Source organism: Coregonus clupeaformis, chromosome 38 (assembly GCF_020615455.1).
Source record: "Coregonus clupeaformis isolate EN_2021a chromosome 38, ASM2061545v1, whole genome shotgun sequence".
NCBI classification, from domain to species: domain Eukaryota; kingdom Metazoa; phylum Chordata; class Actinopteri; order Salmoniformes; family Salmonidae; genus Coregonus; species Coregonus clupeaformis.
Genome location: NC_059229.1, coordinates 3470655 through 3491289, shown reverse-complemented (window position 1 = coordinate 3491289; position 20635 = coordinate 3470655). Strand labels below are relative to the sequence as shown.

The 20635-nt window shown below is 46.0% G+C and overlaps 1 non-coding gene across 1 annotated transcript; it reads right to left on the bottom strand.

The window, feature by feature from the left end:
- Window positions 1-18624: 18624 nt before the first annotated feature.
- trnat-ugu lies at window positions 18625-18698 on the bottom strand. Its single transcript has one exon. It is a non-coding gene; the product is annotated as a tRNA-Thr (tRNA).
- Between the last annotated feature and the right edge of the window lie 1937 nt (window positions 18699-20635).

Sequence of the window (20635 nt, the reverse complement as noted above, 5' to 3'; positions counted from 1 at the left end):
TCAAAACAGAAGGTCCGGGATAAGGTAACAGGTCCGGTGAACAGGTCAGGGTTCCATAGCCGCAGGCAGAACAGCAGAAATTGGATCAGCAGCACGACAAGGTAGCACATCCGGTGAACAGGTCAGGGTTCAATAGCCTCATCATATGGTATTAGGTAACCTGTTTACACATGCTAATTCATTGTTCCTGTATTACTGTGTAATAGCTGGTTATTAGATACAGTCCTTACCTATTGTGCTATTGCAGTTCTGTTCCAGTTCTATTCAATGTTGTATCCCATTTGATATGCATACATTCATCCTGCTCTATTCATTGCATTCCATGTGTATATTCATTATTCCTTTCATTTCTGTATTAGAGAACTATCTCCATGTACATCCCAATGTTCATCTTCCTCAGTGTGTTTAAATAAAGTTCCTGTGTGTGTCAACTCTTGGACTGCCTTATTCTCCTTTAACCGGGGCCGGTGTCAGTGGGTCACAAATCAGTACAATCAAATAAAATAAAATAAAATTGTATTTGTCACATGCGCCGAATACAATAGGTGTAGACCTTACCGTGAAATGCTTACTTACAAGCCCTTAACCAACAATGCAGTTCAAGAAATCGAGTTAAGTAAATATTTACTAAATTAACTAAAGTAAAAAATAAAATAAAAAGTAACACAATAAAAGAACAATAACGAGGCTATATACAGGGGGTACCTGTCACGCCCTGACTCAGGGGACGGTTATTTGTTGAGTCAGGGTGTGTATATTTCATGTTGTGTTTATTTCTATGTTTAGTTTCTAGATCGTTTAGATCTATGTTGGCCAGGGTGGTTCCCAATCAGAGGCAGCTGTAGCTCGTTGTCTCTGATTGGGGACAATACTTAGGCAGCCGTTTGGCACCAGTCTGTGTGGGATCTTGTTCCGTGTAAGGTATGTTGTTTGTGTGCTACCTTGGACTTCACGTTTCGTTTGTTGTTTTGTTGTGTGTTCAGTACGTGAATCAATATGAATACATATCACGCTGCGCCTTGGTCCTTCTCGTTAATGAACGATCGTGACAGTACCGGTTCCAAATCAATGTGCAGGGGTACAGGTTAGTCAAGGTAATTTGTACATGTAGGTAGGGGTAAAGTGACTATGCATAGATAATAAACAGCGAGTAGCAGCAGTGAAAAACAAAGGGGGGGGCGGGTCCGGTACCGCTTGTCGTGTGGTAGCAGAGAGAACAGTCTATGACTTGGGTGACTGGAGTCTTTGACAATTTTTTGGGCCTTCCTCTGACACCGCCTAGTATATAGGTCCTGGATGGCAGGAAGCTTGGCCCCAGTGATGTACTGGGCCGTACGCACTACCCTCTGTACCGCCTTACGGTCAGAGGCCGAGCAGTTGGCATACCAGATGCTGATGCAACCGGCCAGGATGCTCTCGATGGTGCAGCTGTACAACTTTTTGAGGATCTGAGGACCCATGCCAAATCTTTTCAGTCTCCTGTGGGGGAATAGGCTTTGTCGTGCCCTCTTCACGACGGTCTTGGTGTGTTTGGACCATGATAGTTTGTTGGTGACGTTGACACCAAGGAACTTGAAGCTCTCAACTTGCTCGACTACAGCCCCATCAATGAGAATGGGGGCGTGCTGGGTCCTTATTTTCCCGTAGTCCACAATCATCTCCTTTGTCTTGATCACGTTGAGGGAGAGGTTGTTATAATGGCACCACATGGCCAGGTCTCTGACCTCCTCCCTATAGGCTGTCTCATCGTTGTCGGTGATCAGGCCTACCACTGTTGTGTCTTCGGCAAACTTAATGATGGGGTTGGAGTCATGCCTGGCCATGCAGTCATGGGTGAACAGGGAGTACAGGAGGGGACTGAGCATGCACCGCTGAGGGGCCCCCGTGTTGAGGATCAGCGTGGCAGATGTGTTGTTACCTACCCTTACCATCTGGGGGTGGCCCGTCAGGAAGTCCAGGATCCAGTTGCAGAGGGAGGTGTTTAGTCCCAGGGTCCTTAGCTTAGTGATGAGCCTTGAGGGCACTATGGTGTTGAACACTGAGCTGTAGTCAATGAATAGCATTCTCACGTAGGTGTTCCTTTTGTCCAGGTGGGAAAGGGCAGTGTGGAGTGCAATAGAGATTGCATAATCTGTGGACATGTTGGGGCGGTATGCAAATTGGAGTGGGTCTAGGGTTTCTGGGATAATGGTGTTGATGTGAGCCATGACCAGCCTTTCAAAGCACTTCATGGCTACAGACGTGAGTTCTATGGATCTGTAGTCATTTAGGCAGGTTACTTTAGTGTTCTTGGGCACAGGAACTATGGTGGTCTGCTTGAAACTTGTTGGTATTACAGACTCAGTCAGGGACAGGTTGAAAGTGTCAGTGAAGACACTTGCCAGTTGGTCAGCGCATGCTTGGAGTACACATCCTGGTAATCCGTCTGGCCCTGCGGCGTTGTGAATGTAGACCTGTTTAAAGGTCTTACTCACATCGGCTACGTAGAGCGTGATCACACAGTCGTCCGGAACAGCTGATGCTCTCATGCATGCTTTAGTGTTGCTTGCCTCGAAGCGAGCATAGAAGTGATTTAGCTGGTCTGATAGGCTCGTGTAACTGGGCAGCTCGCAGCTGTGCTTCCCTTTGTAGTCTGTAATAGTTTGCAAGCCCTGCCACATCCGACAAGTGTCGGAGCCGGCGTAGTAATTTTCAATCTTAGTCCTGTTTTGACGCTTTGCCTGTTTGATGGTTCGTGGGAGGGCATAGCAGGATTTCTTATAAGCGTCCGGGTTAGAGTCCCGCTCCTTAAAAGCGGCAGCTCTACCCTTTAGCTCAGTGGTGATGTTGCCTGTAATCCATGGCTTCTGGTTGGGGTATGTATGTATGGTCGCTGTGGGGACGACATCATCAATGCACTTATTGATGAAGCCAGTGACTGATGTGGTGTACTCCTCAATGCCATCGGAAGAATCCCGGAACATATTCCAGTCTTTTCTATTAAAACAGTCCTGTAGCTTAGCATCTGCGTCATCTGACCACTTTTTTATTGACCGAGTCACTGGTGCTTCCTGCTTTAGTTTTTGCTTTTAAGTAGAAATCAGGAGGATAGAATTATGGTCAGATTTGCCAAATGGAGGGCGAGGGAGAGCTTTGTATGCGTCTCTGTGTGTGGAGTAAAGGTGGTTTAGAGTTTTTTTCCCTCTGGTTGCTGTCACGGTTTCGGCCGAGGCTGCCTCTCTCCCTTGTTCGGGCAGGCTTCGGCGTTCGTCGTCTCCGGAATTCTAGCTGCCACCGATAGATGTTTCATGTTCGTTTGCTTTTGTCTGTTTGTTTCCACACCTGTTTCTGTTTTGACGTAATTAGTGTCCTATAAGTTTCTCGTTGTGTTTGTCTAGTGTTGTATATGATTGTTTCCGTCAGTGTTGTGTCTTGCTCGGTTGAGCGTATTTCTCCACTGTGCTGGAGCTTATTTGCACTTGTGTGTGCACCGTTTCATTTGGTCGCACCTGTTTGGTGCGCATCTACCTTTCGCCTTCGTGCGTGTTTTTGCTGTCGGGCTTAGTTGTCCTGTTGCCTGTGTTTGGGCCAGTAATACAGCTTTTTGGAACATTCAGTCTGCGTCCTGCGTTTGATTCCTACACTACACCTACAACACGCCCTGACAGAATCATATACCACAAATGGAATCAGAAGGAGCCGAAGCAGCCCAGACGAGACTGGAAGCCCAGGTTCGGGACCAGCAAGAGCAGCTCCTGCAGATGGGGACCGCCCTGCAGGAGGTGATTACCACACTCCGAGGCTGGGGTTCGCCTCCACCGCCGCCCGCCCTGCCAGCACCATCGGCCAGCCCGCCCATTCCAGCGCCGGAACCTCGAGGAGTCCGACTATCTCTCCCGAGGGCCTACGACGGGACCGCGGCTGGGTGTCAGGGATTCCTGCTCCAGGTAGAGCTATACCTGGCCACAGTGCACCCGGCACCTTCAGGGCATGAGAGCGTGTCCGCCCTGATCTCCTGCCTGGCTGGAAAAGCGTTGGAGTGGGCCAACGCGGAGTGGAGGAAGATCGACGCCACGATGATTACGTACACCGAGTTCTCCCGCCGCTTCAGGGCGGTGTTTGACCATCCCCGGAGGGCGGCGCGGGGAGCGTCTGGTCTTCCTCCGGCAGGGGAGGAGAAGTGCCCAGGAATTCGCACTCGAATTCCGTACTCTAGCGGCAGATGCAGGGTGGAATGATCGGGCCCTCATCGATCTATACCGATGCAGCCTACGAGAGGACGTCCGTCGGGAGCTGGCTTGTAGGGACACCAGCCTCACTTTCGACCAGCTGGTTGATATGTCCATCAGGCTGGATACCCTGCTGGCTACCCGCGGGCGTCCCCTGCGGAGGGTCCGTCCATTCCACCCTCCAGCGCCTCCGAGCCTTGTCCTATGGAGCTCGGGGCGCTGGGCGCTAGAGAGAGGAGGAGTCGGCAGGCTAGGGGGTCCATCCACTGCACCAACTGTGGTCGGGAGGACACACCGCGGCTAGGTGCTGGGGATGGCCTCCTAGGGGAGATGACGACAGGTCCCGCACTGGGGATTCCCTCCAGGTGAGTAGGCGCCCCACTCACCCAGAGCTCACTGTTGCCCATTTTTGTATGCCTGTACGTTTTCCACAGGTAGCACCTCATTCCCAGCATAAGGCGCTGGTAGATTCAGGCGCGGCTGGGAATTTTATTGATAAAAAAGTTTTGTTTAGCGTTAGGGATTCCCCTCATTCCTGTTGATGTTCCTTTTCCCGTTCACGCCCTAGATAGTCGTCCGTTGGGTACGGGCTTAATCAGGAGGTCACGGCGCCACTTAGGATGTGTGCGCAGGGGGATCATCAGGAGATGATTCAGCTGTTCCTGATTGACTCTCCTGCGTATCCGGTGGTGCTGGGCATGCCCTGGTTGAGTACCCATAACCCAGTGATTTCGTGGCAGGAGAGGGCTCTGATGGAGTGGTCTGCTCAGTGTGTGGGTAGATGTTTGGGCGTTTCCGTAGGGGGCTACCTCGGTGGAGAGTCCAAACCAGGTGCCCGCATTGCACGTTCCACCTGAGTATGGGGATTTGGCTATCGCGTTTAGTAAGGCGAGGGCGACGCGGTTGCCACCCCATAGGCAGGGGGATTGTGCGATAAACCTACAGGCAGGAGCTGCGCTCCCACGGAGCCATGTGTATCCTCTGTCTCAGGAGGAGAGGAAAGCTATGGAGATTTACATAGACGAATCGCTGAGACAAGGATACATACGGCCGTCCACTTCCCCCGCGTCCTCGAGTTTCTTTTTCGTGAAGAAAAAGGATGGTGGTTTGCGCCCGTGCATCGATTACCGTGGTCTCAATCAGATTACGGTGAAGTATAGTTATCCACTCCCGCTGATTGCGACCATGACTGAGTCGTTGCATGGGGGCGCGTTTCTTCACGAAATTAGATCTCAGGAGCGCGTACAACTTGGTGCGCATCAGGGAGGGTGATGAATGGAAAACAGCCTTTAGTACCACCTCGGGCCATTACGAGTATCTGGTCATGCCATACGGGTTGATGAACGCTCCATCAGTTTTCCAATCATTTGTGGATGAGATCTTCAGGGACATGCAGGGGCAGGGGGTGGTGGTGTACATTGATGACATTCTCGTGTACTCACCTACCCGTGTCGAGCATGTGGCCCTGGTGCGCAGGGTGTTGCGGAGGCTGGTGGAGCACGACCTGTATGTGAAGGCAGAGAAGTGTCTGTTTTTCCAGGAGTCTGTCTCCTTTTTGGGTTATCAGTTGTCTGCGTCAGGGGTGAGGATGGAGGTAGACCGGGTGTCGGCCGTGCGTAATTGGCAAACACCAACCACTGTGAAGGAGGTGCAGCAGTTTTTGGGGTTTGCAAATTACTACAGGAGGTTTATCCGGGGTTTTGGACAGGTGGCAGCTCCCATCACGTCTCTGTTGAAGGGGGGTCCGGTGCGTCTGCAGTGGTCGGCCGAGGCGGACAGGGCGTTTGGGAGGCTGAAGGACCTGTTTACCTCGGCCCCGGTGCTGGCGCATCCGGATCCCTCTTTGCCGTTCCAAGTAGAGGTGGACGCGTCGGAGGCCGGTTTAGGAGCCGTGCTTTCACAACGATCTGGCGCGCCACCTAAACTCCGCCCCTGTGCTTTTTATTCTAAGAAGCTCAGTCCGGCGGAGCGGAACTATGACGTAGGGGACAGGGAGCTGTTAGCCGTGGTACAGGCTCTAAAGGTGTGGAGGCACTGGCTTGAGGGGGCTCAACACCCTTTCCTCATTTTGACGGACCACCGTAACCTGGAGTACATCCGGGCGGCGAGGAGGCTGAACCCTCGCCAGGCAAGATGGAGTATGTTCTTGACCAGGTTTACTTTTAAGATCACGTACATCCCTGGGTCACAGAATGGCAAGGCAGATGCGCTGTCTCGGCGGTATGACGCGGAGGAGAGGTCCGTGGAGCCCACTCCCATACTGCCTGAGTCGTGTCTGGTGGCACCGGTAGTGTGGGAGGTCGATGCCGAACTCGAGCGGGCGTGCACGCACCGACCCTAGTCCACCACAGTGCCCGGAGGGTCGGAAGTACGTTCCGCTCGAGGTTCGGGATCGATTGATCTATTGGGCTCACACGTCACCCTCCTCTGGACATCCGGGTATCGGCCAGACAGTGCACTGTCTTAGTGCCAAGTACTGGTGGCCCACGTTGGCAAGGGATGTGAGGGTTTATGTTTCCTCCTGCTCGGTGTGCGCCCAGTGTAAGGCGCCTAGACATCTACCTAGGGGTAAGTTGCTACCCCTGCCCGTTCCACAACGGCCATGGTCCCACCTCTCAGTGGACTTTATAACAGACCTTCCCCTCTCCCAAGGGAATACTACCATCCTGGTCGTTGTGGACCGGTTCTCTAAGGCCTGTCGTTTGCTCCCCATGCCGGGTCTTCCTACGGCCCTGCAAACTGCCGAGGCACTGTTTACCCATGTGTTCCGGCACTACGGGGTACCCGAGGACATTGTGGCTGATCGGGGTCCCCAATTCACCTCCAGAGTCTGGAGAGCGTTTATGGAGCGGTTGGGGGTCTCGGTGAGCCTCACCTCGGGTTACCACCCGGAGAGCAATGGGCAGGTGGAACGCGTAAACCAGGATGTGGGTAGGTTTCTCAGAACATACTGCCAGGACCGGCCGGAGGAGTGGTCAAGGTACGTTCCCTGGGCCGAGATGGCCCAGAATTCCCTACGCCATTCCTCCACTAACCTAACTCCATTTCAATGTGTGTTAGGTTACCAGCCGGTTCTGGCACCCTGGCAGCAGAGCCAGATCGAGGCTCCTGCGGTGGATGAGTGGGCGCGGCGCTCGGAGGAGACTTGGATTCGCTGCACACGTCCACCTGCAGCGGGCCCTCCGACGTCAGAAGGCGAGCGCTGATCTCCACCGCAGTGAGGCACCGGTGTACGCACCTGGTGATCGAGTCTGGCTCTCTACCAGAAACCTGCCCCTCCGCCTGCCCTGTCGGAAACTGGGTCGGCGGTTTGTAGGGCCATTTAAAGTCCTGAGAAGGTTGAACGAGGTATGTTATAGATTACAGCTACCTGTGGAGTATAAGTGTATTAACCCCTCGTTCCATGTGTCCCTTCTCAGGCCGGTGGTAGCGGCCCACTCCAAGAAGATGAGATCTTGGAGACTCCTCCGCCCCCGTTGGACATTGAGGGGGCACCGGCGTACTCCGTGAGATCCATCTTGGATTCGAGACGTCGGATGGGGGGTCTCCAGTATCTAGTGGAGTGGGAGGGTGCGGTCCGGAGGAGCGGTGCTGGGTGCCGAGGAGAGACGTGTTGGACCCGTCGCTCCTGACGGAGTTCCATCGGAGGCATCCGACGCGCCCTGCGCCGCGTCCCCCTGGTCGTCCCCGAGGCCGGAGTCGGCGCACGTCTGGAGCCGCGCGTCAAGGGGGGGGTACTGTCACGGTTTCGGCCGAGGCTGCCTCTCTCCCTTGTTCGGGCAGGCTTCGGCGTTCGTCGTCTCCGGAATTCTAGCTGCCACCGATAGATGTTTCATGTTCGTTTGCTTTCGTCTGTTTGTTTCCACACCTGTTTCTGTTTTGACGTAATTAGTGTCCTATAAGTTTCTCGTTGTGTTTGTCTAGTGTTGTATATGATTGTTTCCGTCAGTGTTGTGTCTTGCTCGGTTGAGCGTATTTCTCCACTGTGCTGGAGCTTATTTGCACTTGTGTGTGCACCGTTTCATTTGGTCGCACCTGTTTGGTGCGCATCTACCTTTCGCCTTCGTGCGTGTTTTTGCTGTCGGGCTTAGTTGTCCTGTTGCCTGTGTTTGGGCCAGTAATACAGCTTTTTGGAACATTCAGTCTGCGTCCTGCGTTTGATTCCTACACTACACCTACAACACGCCCTGACAGTTGCACATGTGCATGCTGGTAGAAATGAGGTAAAACGGATTTAGTTTGGCCTGAAATTAGGTAAAACAGATTTAAATTTGCCTGCATTAAAGTCCCCGGCCACTAAGCGCACCGCTTCTGGATGAGCAATTTCTTGTTTGATTGTGGCCTTATTCAGCTCGCCTTATTCAGGCGGGAAGTACCTCGAGACTTCCTTAATATTAGACATCGCGCACCAGCTGTTAGTGACAAATAGACACACACCCCCACCCCTCGTCTTACCAGACGTAGCTGTTCTGTCCTGCCGATGCACGGAAAACCCAGCCAGCTATATATTATCCGTGTTGTCGTTCAGCCACGACTCGGTGAAACATAGAAGACCATTTTCAATGTCCCGTTGGTAGGATAGTCTCAAATGGAGATCATCCAGATTATACTCCAGTAATTGCACGTTGGCCAATAGAACGGATGGTTGAGGCGGGTTACCCACTTGTCGACAAATTCTCACAAGGCACCCCGATCTCTGCTCCCTGTATACAGAAGATAGCCCTATTTGCTGGTGACACTGTCTGTGATTTATTCAGAATTCAAGGCACACTTAACCAGCATGGCTACCACAGCATTCTGCAGCAATACGCCATCCCATCTGGTTTGGGTTTAGTGGGACTATCATTTGTTTTTCAACAGGACAATGACCCAACACACCTCCAGGCTGTGTAAGGGCTATTTTACCAAGAAGGAGAGTGATGGAGTACTGCATCAAATGACCTGGCCTCCACAATCCCCTGACCTCAACCAAATTGAGATGGTTTGGAACGAGTCGGACCGCAGGGTGAAGGAAAAGCAGCCAACAAGTGCTCAGCATATGTGGGAACTCCTTCAAGACTGTTGGAAAAGCATTCCTCATGAAGCTGGTTGAGAGAATGCCAAGAGTGTGCAAATCTGTCTCAAATTCAAAATATATTTTGATTTGTTTAACACTTTTTTGGTTACTACATGATTCCATATGTGCTATTTCATAGTTTTGATGTCTTCACTATTATTCTACATGTAGAAAATAGTAAAAATAAAGAAAAACCCTTGAAGGAGTAGGTGTTCTAAAACTTTTGACCAGTTAAATGGATTAAGTTGTTTTTTTCCCTCATCAATCATCTAGACACAATATCCTATAATAACAAAGCAAAAACAGGTTTTTAAAAATGTTTGCAAATATATAAAAAAACGGAAATATCACATTTACATAAGTATTCAGACCCCTTACTCAGTACTTTGTTGAACCACCTTTGGCAGCGATTACAGCCTCGAGTCTTCTTGGGTATGACGCTACAAGCTTGGCACACCTGTATTTGGGGAGTTTCTCCCATTCTTCTTTGCAGATCCTCTCAAGCTCTGTCAGGTTGGATGGGTAGCGTCACTGCACAGCTAGCTTTAGGTCTCTCCAGAGATGTTCGATCGGGTTCAAGTCCGGCCTCTGGCTGGGCTACTCAAGGACATTCAGAGACTTGTCCCGAAGCCACTCCTGCGTTTTCTTGGCTGTTGGAAGGTGAAGCTTTGGGCAAGTCTGAGGTCCTGAGCGCTCTGGAGCAGGTTTTTATCAAGCATCTTTCTATACTTTGCTCCATTCAACTTTCCCTCGATCCTAACTAGTCTCCCAGTCCCTAATGCTGAAAAACATCCCCACAGCATGATGCTGCCACCACCATGCTTCACCGTAAGGATGGTGCCAGGTTTCCTCCAGACGTGACGCCTGGCATTCAGGCCAAAGAGTTCAATCTTGGTTTCAGCAGACCAGAGAATCTTGTTTCACATGGTCTGAGTCCTTTAGGTGCCTTTTGGCAAACTCCAAGTGGGCTGTCATGTGCCTTTTACTGAGGAGTGGCTTCTGTCTGGACACTCTACCATAAAGGCCTGATTGGTGGAGTGCTCTACAGATGGTTGTCCTTCTGGAATGTTCTCCCATCTCCACAGAGGAACTCTGGAGCTCTGTCAGAGTGACCATCGGATTCTTTGTCACCTCCCTGACCAAGGCCCTTCTCCCCCGATTGCTCAGTTTGGCCGGGCGGCCAGCTCTAGGAAGAGTCTTGGTGGTTCCAAACTTCTTCCATTTAAGAATGATGGAGGCAACTCTGTTCTTGGGTACCTCATGGCTTTGTTTTTGTTCAGACATGCACTGTCAACTGTGGGACCTTATATAGACAGGTGTGCGCCTTTCCAAATCTTGTCCAATCAATTGAATTTACAACAGGTGGACTCCAATCAAGTTGTAGAAATATCTCAAGGATGATCAATGGAAACAGGATGCACCTGAGCTCAATTTCGAGTCTCATTGCAAAGGTCTTATGTAAATAAGGTATTTCTGTTTTAGATTTTTAATAAATTAGAAAAAAAATCTAAAAACCTGCTTTCACTTTGTCATAATGGGGTATTGTGTGTAGATTGATTAGGAAAAACTTGTATTTAATCTATTTTAGAGTAAGGCTGTAATGTAACAACATGTAGAAAACGACAAGCGGTCTGAATATTTTCCGAATTCACTGTATGTATTTTTTAAAATATTTTTTTTAAGCTAAACAGTCTCTGCCCCACCTGCTCTGAATGATGGGTCGCCACTGCTCCCTCCTCTCTTGATTTTGGGATATCCGTCTCATTTGATGGCAGATGATGATTATAATGCAAGGGACTCTAATACAAGAGTTTTCCTTATGTATTGGGTGGTGCTTGTATCAAAGCCACTGTTTAAGAACATACAACAGATTAAAAGCAGATTCATTTGGCTATGCGCAGCTTTCAAACCATTTTAGTCATTGCCAGACATTTTAGAAAACCTTGTTTACATGTTTATATTGAGTAACATTTGAGTACAAGTTGTAATGCTATATTGGAAAAATGAGTAACAAAAACAAGTCAAAGAAGGATAAGGTATGGTGTTGTTGTTGTTGTAGTTTTACAGTAGGCCTAAAGGATTAGGGTGTGGACTAGTTTGGTAGTTGTGTTGAGGAGAAAATACAAGTATTTTCAGCACCCCTAACTCAAAAAATAGGTTCAAGAGAAACAGATAAAAGAGATGAAGACACCTTATAATCTGTTGAGGAAGGCCAGCCAATACTCATATAATTGATTTAGGGTATAACTGTATTTATTTCTTGGTGGAAGGCTATGTTGGGCTGTGATGCTAGAGGAAGACAGAGTGTAGGTGAAGCAACTTCTCCCCATGCCTTCATAGATCATAGAGAGAAAAACATGGAAAATGGCTCCTAGAAGATGACTCAGTTTTTCTTACACACAAATGCCAGGTTAGCTGTGATGGTTGCATAATGACCCACAAATATCCCTTATTGGTTTTTCCTTACCATATGTGAGTGACTCTAAATACCACAATCACCTTGAAATTCAGACCACTTACCTATTAAATGATGCAAGCAAAAAAGAAAATAATCAAGCATTATTTGAGCATTGGTACTTGAAGGTCCAGCGGAGAAATTGATTCATGGACATGTTATGTGGAAATTCATTGATTTGACATCTTTTGATGTGGCAACTCTTCCAAAATTAAGCAGTTGTTGTTATGTCACTTGCCATTTGGATTTAACATATAGCTGAAGCCTACTGTAGAATAAATAGATTGATGACTAAAACCATAGCGAAACAGTGCAAAATGGTTGTTACCTTTAATGCACTCCATTATTGTGGAGCTGTTCTTGCTGTCTGGCTCAAAACTCTTTGTTCATTGTGTTATACAGAGACCCCTGGTGGCTGTATTGATAAAGGTTTCTGAAAATGGCTAGAATGTGTACATACTTTACTATAACACTAGATGGAAGCAATGAGTAGAATATCAAGTTTCTTGCCTCTGTTCTACCATCATTAGTGAACGTTCAGTCTCTCTCCTCAAATGAGACCTTTAATAATTAAGAGATGAGAGGAAAATATTTATAAAGGGCATATCTGTAGATCCTTGACAGATCTCAAGAGACACAGTAGTCACCTGACAGAGACAGGCAGAATACGATTTGTTCTTATCTCCCTCTCATCAACGAGGACATTTACAGTGCTCAAAGTTTCCAGATAATGTTGAAAACAGCCTTCATAAGACAACCATCACAGTCACCGGATCTCAAATGTCAACATGCTCTTGTATCTAAGAGGAGAATGGAAAAAGATAAAGTCAAAATGGACACATCTATACAGTAGGTGGTTTTGTGAATCAATAGCTTACTGTCTCCTCGGTCATTCTAAGATCTTCAGATAGAAGAGGATTCTGATTGAAGTAGATAGCTACAATCTCCTTACTTGCAACATGGCAAGTGAATTAGACTCCCTCCAAGAGTACAGTTTATCATGTCTACCTGTCCTGATATAGCCTCTGTCACAGGCTTTCACCTCACCTTGAGCAAAGCCTGGGCGGCCGAGGCTAGTCCTGATGCAATTTCACTTAAGTTAAAATACACTTCACACCCAACATGTACAATCTCTCATACTTCAGCACAAATAATTGTGTAATAAGCCCCATTAAACATCAACTCATACAGAACTGCTGATAAGAACCTATTTTCACACAGCACCCTTACCCCTGACATTTTTAAATGTCAACCTATATTCATGCTTATACCTCAGAGCTTTGACAGAGAGTTCTGTGTTAAAGGGTTGAAATGTGCCCTCAAATTTGGATGGAAAACCTAAAATAATAAATATGTGAAGAGCCCTAAGTAAACATAATGCAGAAGAGGGTTGTTGTTCTTAAATTAGGGGAGAATTTAGGGTGTTTTAGGGTTAGTTAGATAGATTAATTGTATAAGGTAATAAGGAATGCAAATAAATATAATAACATTGTTAATTTTCATGTGGTGTTTTCTACACCTGACAATGATGGAAAAAGTGATACAAACCATTGCTGAAAAACAACACTGCAGTAATACTAATGTATTAGTTTAGTTTTAATCAGCTAAACATAGCACAATAGAGTCCAATGGGAGTGAGATATACACATGTACTGTAAGGTTTAAAGTGGTTGAGTGACAGGTGTGGACTTCACTAGTTGGAGCAGCCATTTGGGAATGCATATTTCTAGATGTCTTGCAGCTTTTACCCAGCCAGTTTTGAGGGGGGATAGAGAATCATCACAGAGAGCGAGTACCATGCAAATGAACACAGAGATGCAAATCTTTACTGACACGTCACATATTTCGACAGCCATCTGTGCAGATGCCTTTTCTCTTTCAACAAATGAGCAATTAAAAGTGCCAAACAGTGTTGTTGCATGGCTGGTGCTGGGAGCATATACACTACATTGCCAAAAGTATATGGACACATGCTCGCCGAACATCTCATTCCAAAAACATGGTCATTAATATGACGTTGGTCCTCCCTTTGATGCTATAGCTCAGTTGGTAGAGCATGGCGCTTGCAACGCCAGGGTTGTGGGTTCGATTCTCACGGGGGACCAGTATGAAAATGTATGCACTCACTAACTGTAAGTCGCTCTGGATAAGAGCGTCTGCTAAATGATTAAAATGTAAAAATGTAAATGTATAACAGCCTTCACTCTTCTGGGAAGGCTTTCCACTAGATGTTGGAAGATTGCTGCAGGGACTTGCCACAAGATCATTAATTGTTGGGCAATTAGGCCTGGCTCGCAGTCTGCATTCCAATTTATCCCAAAGGTGTTTGATGGGGTTGAGGTTAGGGCTCTGTGCAGGCCAGTCAAGTTCTTCCACACCAATCTCGACAAACCATTTCTGTATGGACCTTGCTTTGTACACAGGGGCATTGTCATGCTGAAACAGGCAAGGACCTTCCCCAAACTGTTGCCACAAAGTTGGAAGCACAGAATCGTCTAGAATGTCATTGTATGCTGTAGCGTTAAGAGTTCCCTTCACTGGAACTAAGGGGCCTAGCCCGAACTATGAAAAACAGCCCCATACCATTATTCCTCCTCCACCTAACTTTACAGTTGGCACTATGCATTCAGGCAGGTAGCACATCTACTGTATAAAAATATTGGTAGTGGATTCAGATTTTTGCAGATTAGAATGCCAAAAAATTGCAAATATGGCATGATGGAATTTCAAAGACACAATTAAAGTATACATGTGGAAGTGATGAGAGGAAGAGAGTGAGAGAGAGAGAGAGAGAGAGAGAGAGAGAGAGAGAGAGAGAGAGAGAGAGAGAGAGAGAGAGAGAGAGAGAGAGAGAGAGAGAGAGAGAGAGAGAGAGAGAGAGAGAGAGAGAGAGAGAGAGAGAGAGAGAAAGTGAAATAATACACTTTTGTTAATTATCTATTTCACTTGCTTTGGCAATGTAACATATGTTTCCCATGCCAATAAAACTCTTTGAGGGTGGGAGGAGAGAGAGAGAGAGGAGAGAAAGAAATAGATCAAATCAGCCCAACTCTCCTAGCAATTCTCTCATTTTGCTTGACTAATATTCATCTGTCAGACTTTTGTCCCAGTCAAAACTGTCAATTAGATTATATGAGCATTTCATTCATGTATGTGATTCCTATCTCAGACAAATAATATGGGAGAGGGAATGGAGTCACAGAGAGAGAGAATTACAGAATCTCCAATCAATGCCGCACAGGGATGATAACTAGAATTTCTTCGTCTTCTTCTTCTTCTTCTCCTTCTTCTCCTTCTTCTTCTTCTTCTCTCCTTTTGCCTTTTCTCCATTTCCTACACAAATACAAACTGCTTTAACATCACAATAAAAACCATTATCGCTCCAGGCAAAGTATACGCAGTCCCAAAAGACCTGCATTTTCCTTAAGCTTCCACATCAGAAGACTAGGATAAGGTTGTTTGCAGATCTTGCAGCAAACAGGCAGTGTCATTCTAATTATAACTTATCAGTAGATATGCAAAAAATAGAAGGATTTTTTTTTTTATATAAACATTTATGATCAGTAGTGCTTTGGCATTGCTGTTTAGGAATTCACTGCATTTTAATCTAATCACACCATCAAAATATTCATGACACACAATGATATCTCATACTTGCAGGCTGACAGCCATTAACTGGGAAATTCTGGTAATTTATTAACACTTATCAGGACCTGGAAAGGCCTTTCCACTGTGTTTGTCACATAGGGAAGGGGAAATAGTTTAAGTGATACCAAATGATTTATAATGGCCTGTTGTTATTTGCTCCAGAAATTTAATTAAAATGTGTGTCCAATTTTGGCTCAAGGTCTTCAGTTAAAAAGTCCCCTTTAATTTATCTTCTCGCACCATGCACAAACAAGCATACAATAAGACTGCTTTTCAAATATTCTAATGATTTCTGATAAAATGCAAGGCTATGATTGTGCCAGTTGAATCCTGACTTATTGTTGGACTGCATGTATTCATAAATCATAATTCATGATCCTGGTATCTTCTTCTGAGATATTCAACAAAATCTGGTCTGGGTAGAAACATGGTAACAAAAACTCAAAGAGTGATGGTCCGGGAACCATAAACTCAATCATTAATAATAAGAAAAAATATGTATGTTATTTAATAATTTCAGCATATGCCTCAGAGCATTATGAAATCCTGTAAAATACAACCCTATTATCTGGAGTGCATTGGATCCTTTTGTCTTCTGTATGTGTGGTGTTCAATTGACCTAAACAGCCCAGGGCTAAGCCTGGATCTAAGCTCTGGTCTGAGGACAGATAAGCACAGGACAGATCAATGTGGCTGTTGTTAAATGATGTGATGTTGTGTGTTATACTTGCACTGTGTGATATTGATATTGACACTCTCCCTCAAGTGATAAACCCATGTTTAGTAAAACAAATCATTTCAGGGCACATTCTGATGGCATAAGCGACAGGGGGCCCTAAGCAAAAATGTTTATTTGGGGAACTCCGTCGGGGTCTCAACTTACTATTGAGAGTAAGAATAATAGAATGCACCAGGTGCAAAAACGGCAAAAGCAGTTTCCCTCTTGTTGTGTCATTCACTGACAGTCACTCAATTAGCCATGTCAGCTAACCATTTTTTGATTGGTAGTTAGTCTAGCCAGCTATCTAAACTTGTAATTGTCACGATTCTCTAAAGCGGAACCCAGAAGCTGACCAGGACAAGGTGAGTTGAATGAAGGTGAGTATTTATTTAAATACTTAAATGTGGAAGCAGGAGAATCCAGGTGACGGAGCTGGCAGTGGAGGTGAGTTGGTGGGAGTGAATGGGCAGATCCAATGATGTCTCTGAAGCCACAGACGACCAGGCAGCGGTGGAGTGAATATACCGGGAGAGTAACTGTAGACAGAGGAAACGAAGGTGAGTTCACAGCAAGCAAAAAGTAACAGAACAGCAAAACTAACTTTTAGTAATCTGAGGCTGATACGCAGGCACAACATACTGTTCATGGCTAACAATCCGGCAGGGAATGGATGTTAGGTCAGAGCTTATGAAATGGAGAGGTGATGATCAGGACCAGGTGTGCAGATAGCTGATGAGATGCAGGTGCGGGTAATAGAGAGATCTCCCGCCTTGCTTCGTCGCCCGGCAACCAGACAGGGTGCGTTCAGGAAACTCAGGAAAAAAGACTCCAGGACAGAAAACAGGCAACTCAGGCAGAAACAGACTCAGGAAGCGGGATTCATGACAGTAATAATAATGGCAGAGTAACGACCGGGCACGCAGGGCACGTGCCCAGGGGCCCTGATCTCCAAGGGGGCCCCCATTGATTTTGTTAGTCATTCTCACTCAGATATCAAATAACCATGGCATAAGTCATGGCAAAATGAGTAAAATTGCATGACATTTGATATAAAATTGCAACGTTTTCTCTCTGCCCCATGGCAAAATGTGTAGAATAGCAGAAAACTTGTTTTAAAGGTCTAATGCAGCCGTTTTTATCTCAATATCAAATAATTTCTGGTTAACAATTAAGTACCTTACTGCCTATTCAGGCCTATACCAGGGAAATGCATAAGGGGAAAGAGCTGTATTAGTAGATCATAGGAAACACTGTTGCAGTGAGGTTATTTTAGCAATAACAGTACCTATTGAATACCAATGTATGTGTTTAAATGAACTGATTTCTTGCTGAATTACTACATTCACGATAGGTAGTTTTTCCTTTGTTTTGCTTGTTCCATACCAGGCTGCCATGGTGTGGGCCTCTGTCAAATAACTACCTCCCAGCAACGACAGAAATGCGAGCTGAGCTTTCAAAAATCACATCAGGAGGCAAGACAACAAGATATTTTCCATGTTTACATTGCACAATTAATTATCTGATATGTAATTTTTTTATTAGCATAATGTCTCAATTACAAGCAGTATGTTGCCCCTATTTTTTTAAGCGCCATTCCTCTGGAATCCCTACCATCACTGCAGCGAGTGCAACTTCAACCATGTCAATCAGTAAATGGGGACTGACAAACAAACAAGGGGAACATTTCAATAGTCCAAATGGCTTTCTCTCCCTGTGTCTTCTTAATCTGCAGTAATTAAAAATATCTGGACGATGTAAAACCTATCATCTCTCCCTTCTGTTTGAATCTTACTACCTCCTGTCTCCTGATTCTGCCCCTTCCTTCTCCTCATCCTGTTACAGGTTCTTTCCTCTTCCTCCAAACAAAATCCTTTGTCTAGTGACGTCCGATTGCCCAACAACCTGCCCACTCGACTCGACCCCAACCCCTCCTCCCTCCTATGTCTGACCACTGGCTGCTTTCTCTCCAACTTCGACTGCCAGTCGTACCCCTCCTCAAGAAACGAACACTTCTCAGACAGGTATCCTTTCTATCTAAAACTTGATATAAAAACTGTTAGTCGGAACTGGACTGAACAAATCAGATTCAGTTGTTAAATAAACATTCAACTAATTGTGCTATATCTTTAATATTACTTAGCCCAGCTTCTAGACCAATATAACACTAACCCCCTTCTGCGACTTATTTACATGTTGCTGCACACAGGAAGTAGAATGGAGTGTGTGCGCACAAACATTGACATCCATATTTGCTTTTGATTTGAAGGGGGGTGGTAGCGCCTCACAATTAGATTAAATTATTTCCTGGCCAATGCTCAGTGATGCAAACAACACAATTCTTTTCAGAACCATCCACTGACCACGGATATACCCTCCGACATGGTAAAAGCAAAACAGACGGTTAAATAAGTCACACTGTGTGTTTGTATGAAAGGTTGCCTCTCTCTAGCTGTTCTCACTCTAGGTTTTACATTTTAGTCATTTAGCTCTTATCCAGAGCGACTTACAGTAAGTGAGTGCATACATGTTTCATACTGGCCCCCCGTGGGAATCGAACCCACAACCCTGGCGTTACACGCGCCATGCTCTACCAACTGAGCTACAGGAGGCTTGGTGTGATGCATCAATCCTTTAGTAAACGCGTAAACGTGGTTTTGTTAGGTTATTACTGCAGTGACATGTGCGGCCCGTGGATGACGGGTCAAGGTCATACCAGTCATTTCGGTTATGAGGGTGCTCTTACACTCTGTGTATTATATTTGTGTATGCATACCGTTTTGAGTATTATAGCACGTTAGTGTGACTTTCCAGTGTATTTTGGCCTGTTAAGAGATGGTCAAGCCTAAGATGGCGCCGGAGCATGTTATGTTGGAAATTGTATTAGGTCCCACCCTTTCCTGGGTCCTTATAGGAATTAGTCATAGTCCATCCATTCAGTTATTCATAATGCCCAAGTCTTAATAATGCAATCCTTCTATGCCTCTGTCTCTTTCTCTTTCCCTTTCCCTTTTTCTCTGCTCCTGTTCTTCAGGATATAGGGGTTCTGCCATGCTCTGAGATACCTACTGTATCCCTTCCCCAGACCTGGATCCACCTGATGTCCTCCATGATCAACCACCCTCCAAGATCCTACTTTTCATTACATTATCTACAGCTACTGTTAATGTCATGTGGTTTGATCTGTGCTTGACATTTCATCCTGGGCACAGTGAGATCTACAGATGCACATCATACACTAGCCCTGCAAACACTCCAAGAGCAAAGAGAACAGCTGTACCTGGACTTTACAGTCTCCCTCTTCAAGTCCACCTTCTGAGGCTGGCTGCCTGTCGAGGGAAAGTGACTGGCAGAACCACCTGTAGCACCCACCTCTTCTCTATCCCACACACCAGAACTAAGAATTTTAAAAAATGCACCCATACCCTACTTCTGCCAAGACTGCCCCCTCTCAAATGTACTTTATGTACTTATCATTCATACTTCTGTTTTCTCAACTAAATTGAATGTTATTGTTTATGTGTTGATGTTAGTCTATACTCATGTATTGCAGTCTATAACTGCATGTGGGCATATTCAATAAAATCAACAAGTTCATGACACACCTGTTCCACAAAAAACAACTTTTTCATGTTTTAATCTTAAATATTGCCAGGTTGTTTTTTTCCACAGGGTGTTCATTTAATTAATTGTTGTAAAACCCTTTTGGTATTTGTGAGTTCAACATTATTCAACTGTCTGTTGTGTCCTGCATTATATTCAACCACAAGTGTACTGCTGTAATACTGAGCTATGCCTATGCCATGTGTTGGAGGAAGGGAGGTGTAAGGGTTAGTGTGAGGTGTGACCCAGGTGTTGTGCAGGATAGACAGTAGGCAGTAGGCAGAGATGGTGAAACAAGGATCTTTACTGGTGGTCCCAAAGCCAGGATACAAAACAACGTACTTAACATGATAAAAGAAAGGTGGAGCAAATAAGTCTCCAAAAACAGGCTGACAGCCAAAATACGAAATAGTAACTACGACTGAAATAATAAAGAAACAGGGAGAACACTTCTCGAGTACCTGTACATACTTCTCAGATCAGACACTGATTAGTACTGCTGAGCATAGAGAAACTAGCAGAGAAAACTGAGCAAGGGAACACAGGGAAGTGAGGGCATAAATACACAGGTGAACAGGTAGACACAGGTGACACCAATAGGATAATGATTAGTCCAGACTGTGAGTAAAGAGGTGCCTAAGGTTGACACCTAGTGGGTCGCTCCGGAACTGCGACCACCTCCTGTAACAGGGAGGTAGGGAAAAATAATCATAATAGGACTAATAGCATGCTTTAGTAAGACAAGACAAGGGAAACTCAAAATACAAATATGCTAGCCAGAGGAGCCAGTGTATGACTTGAACTGATTTGCACATTAATTAAATGTTAATAGCTTCATGGGAGCTCACTTTTTGATCTGAAAGGTAAGTTAACGTGCAGTTTACATGTTTTCTTTGCTATTTCGAAAACTAAGACCCGTGTAAGACATGACTTTTAATGTTGTTGAA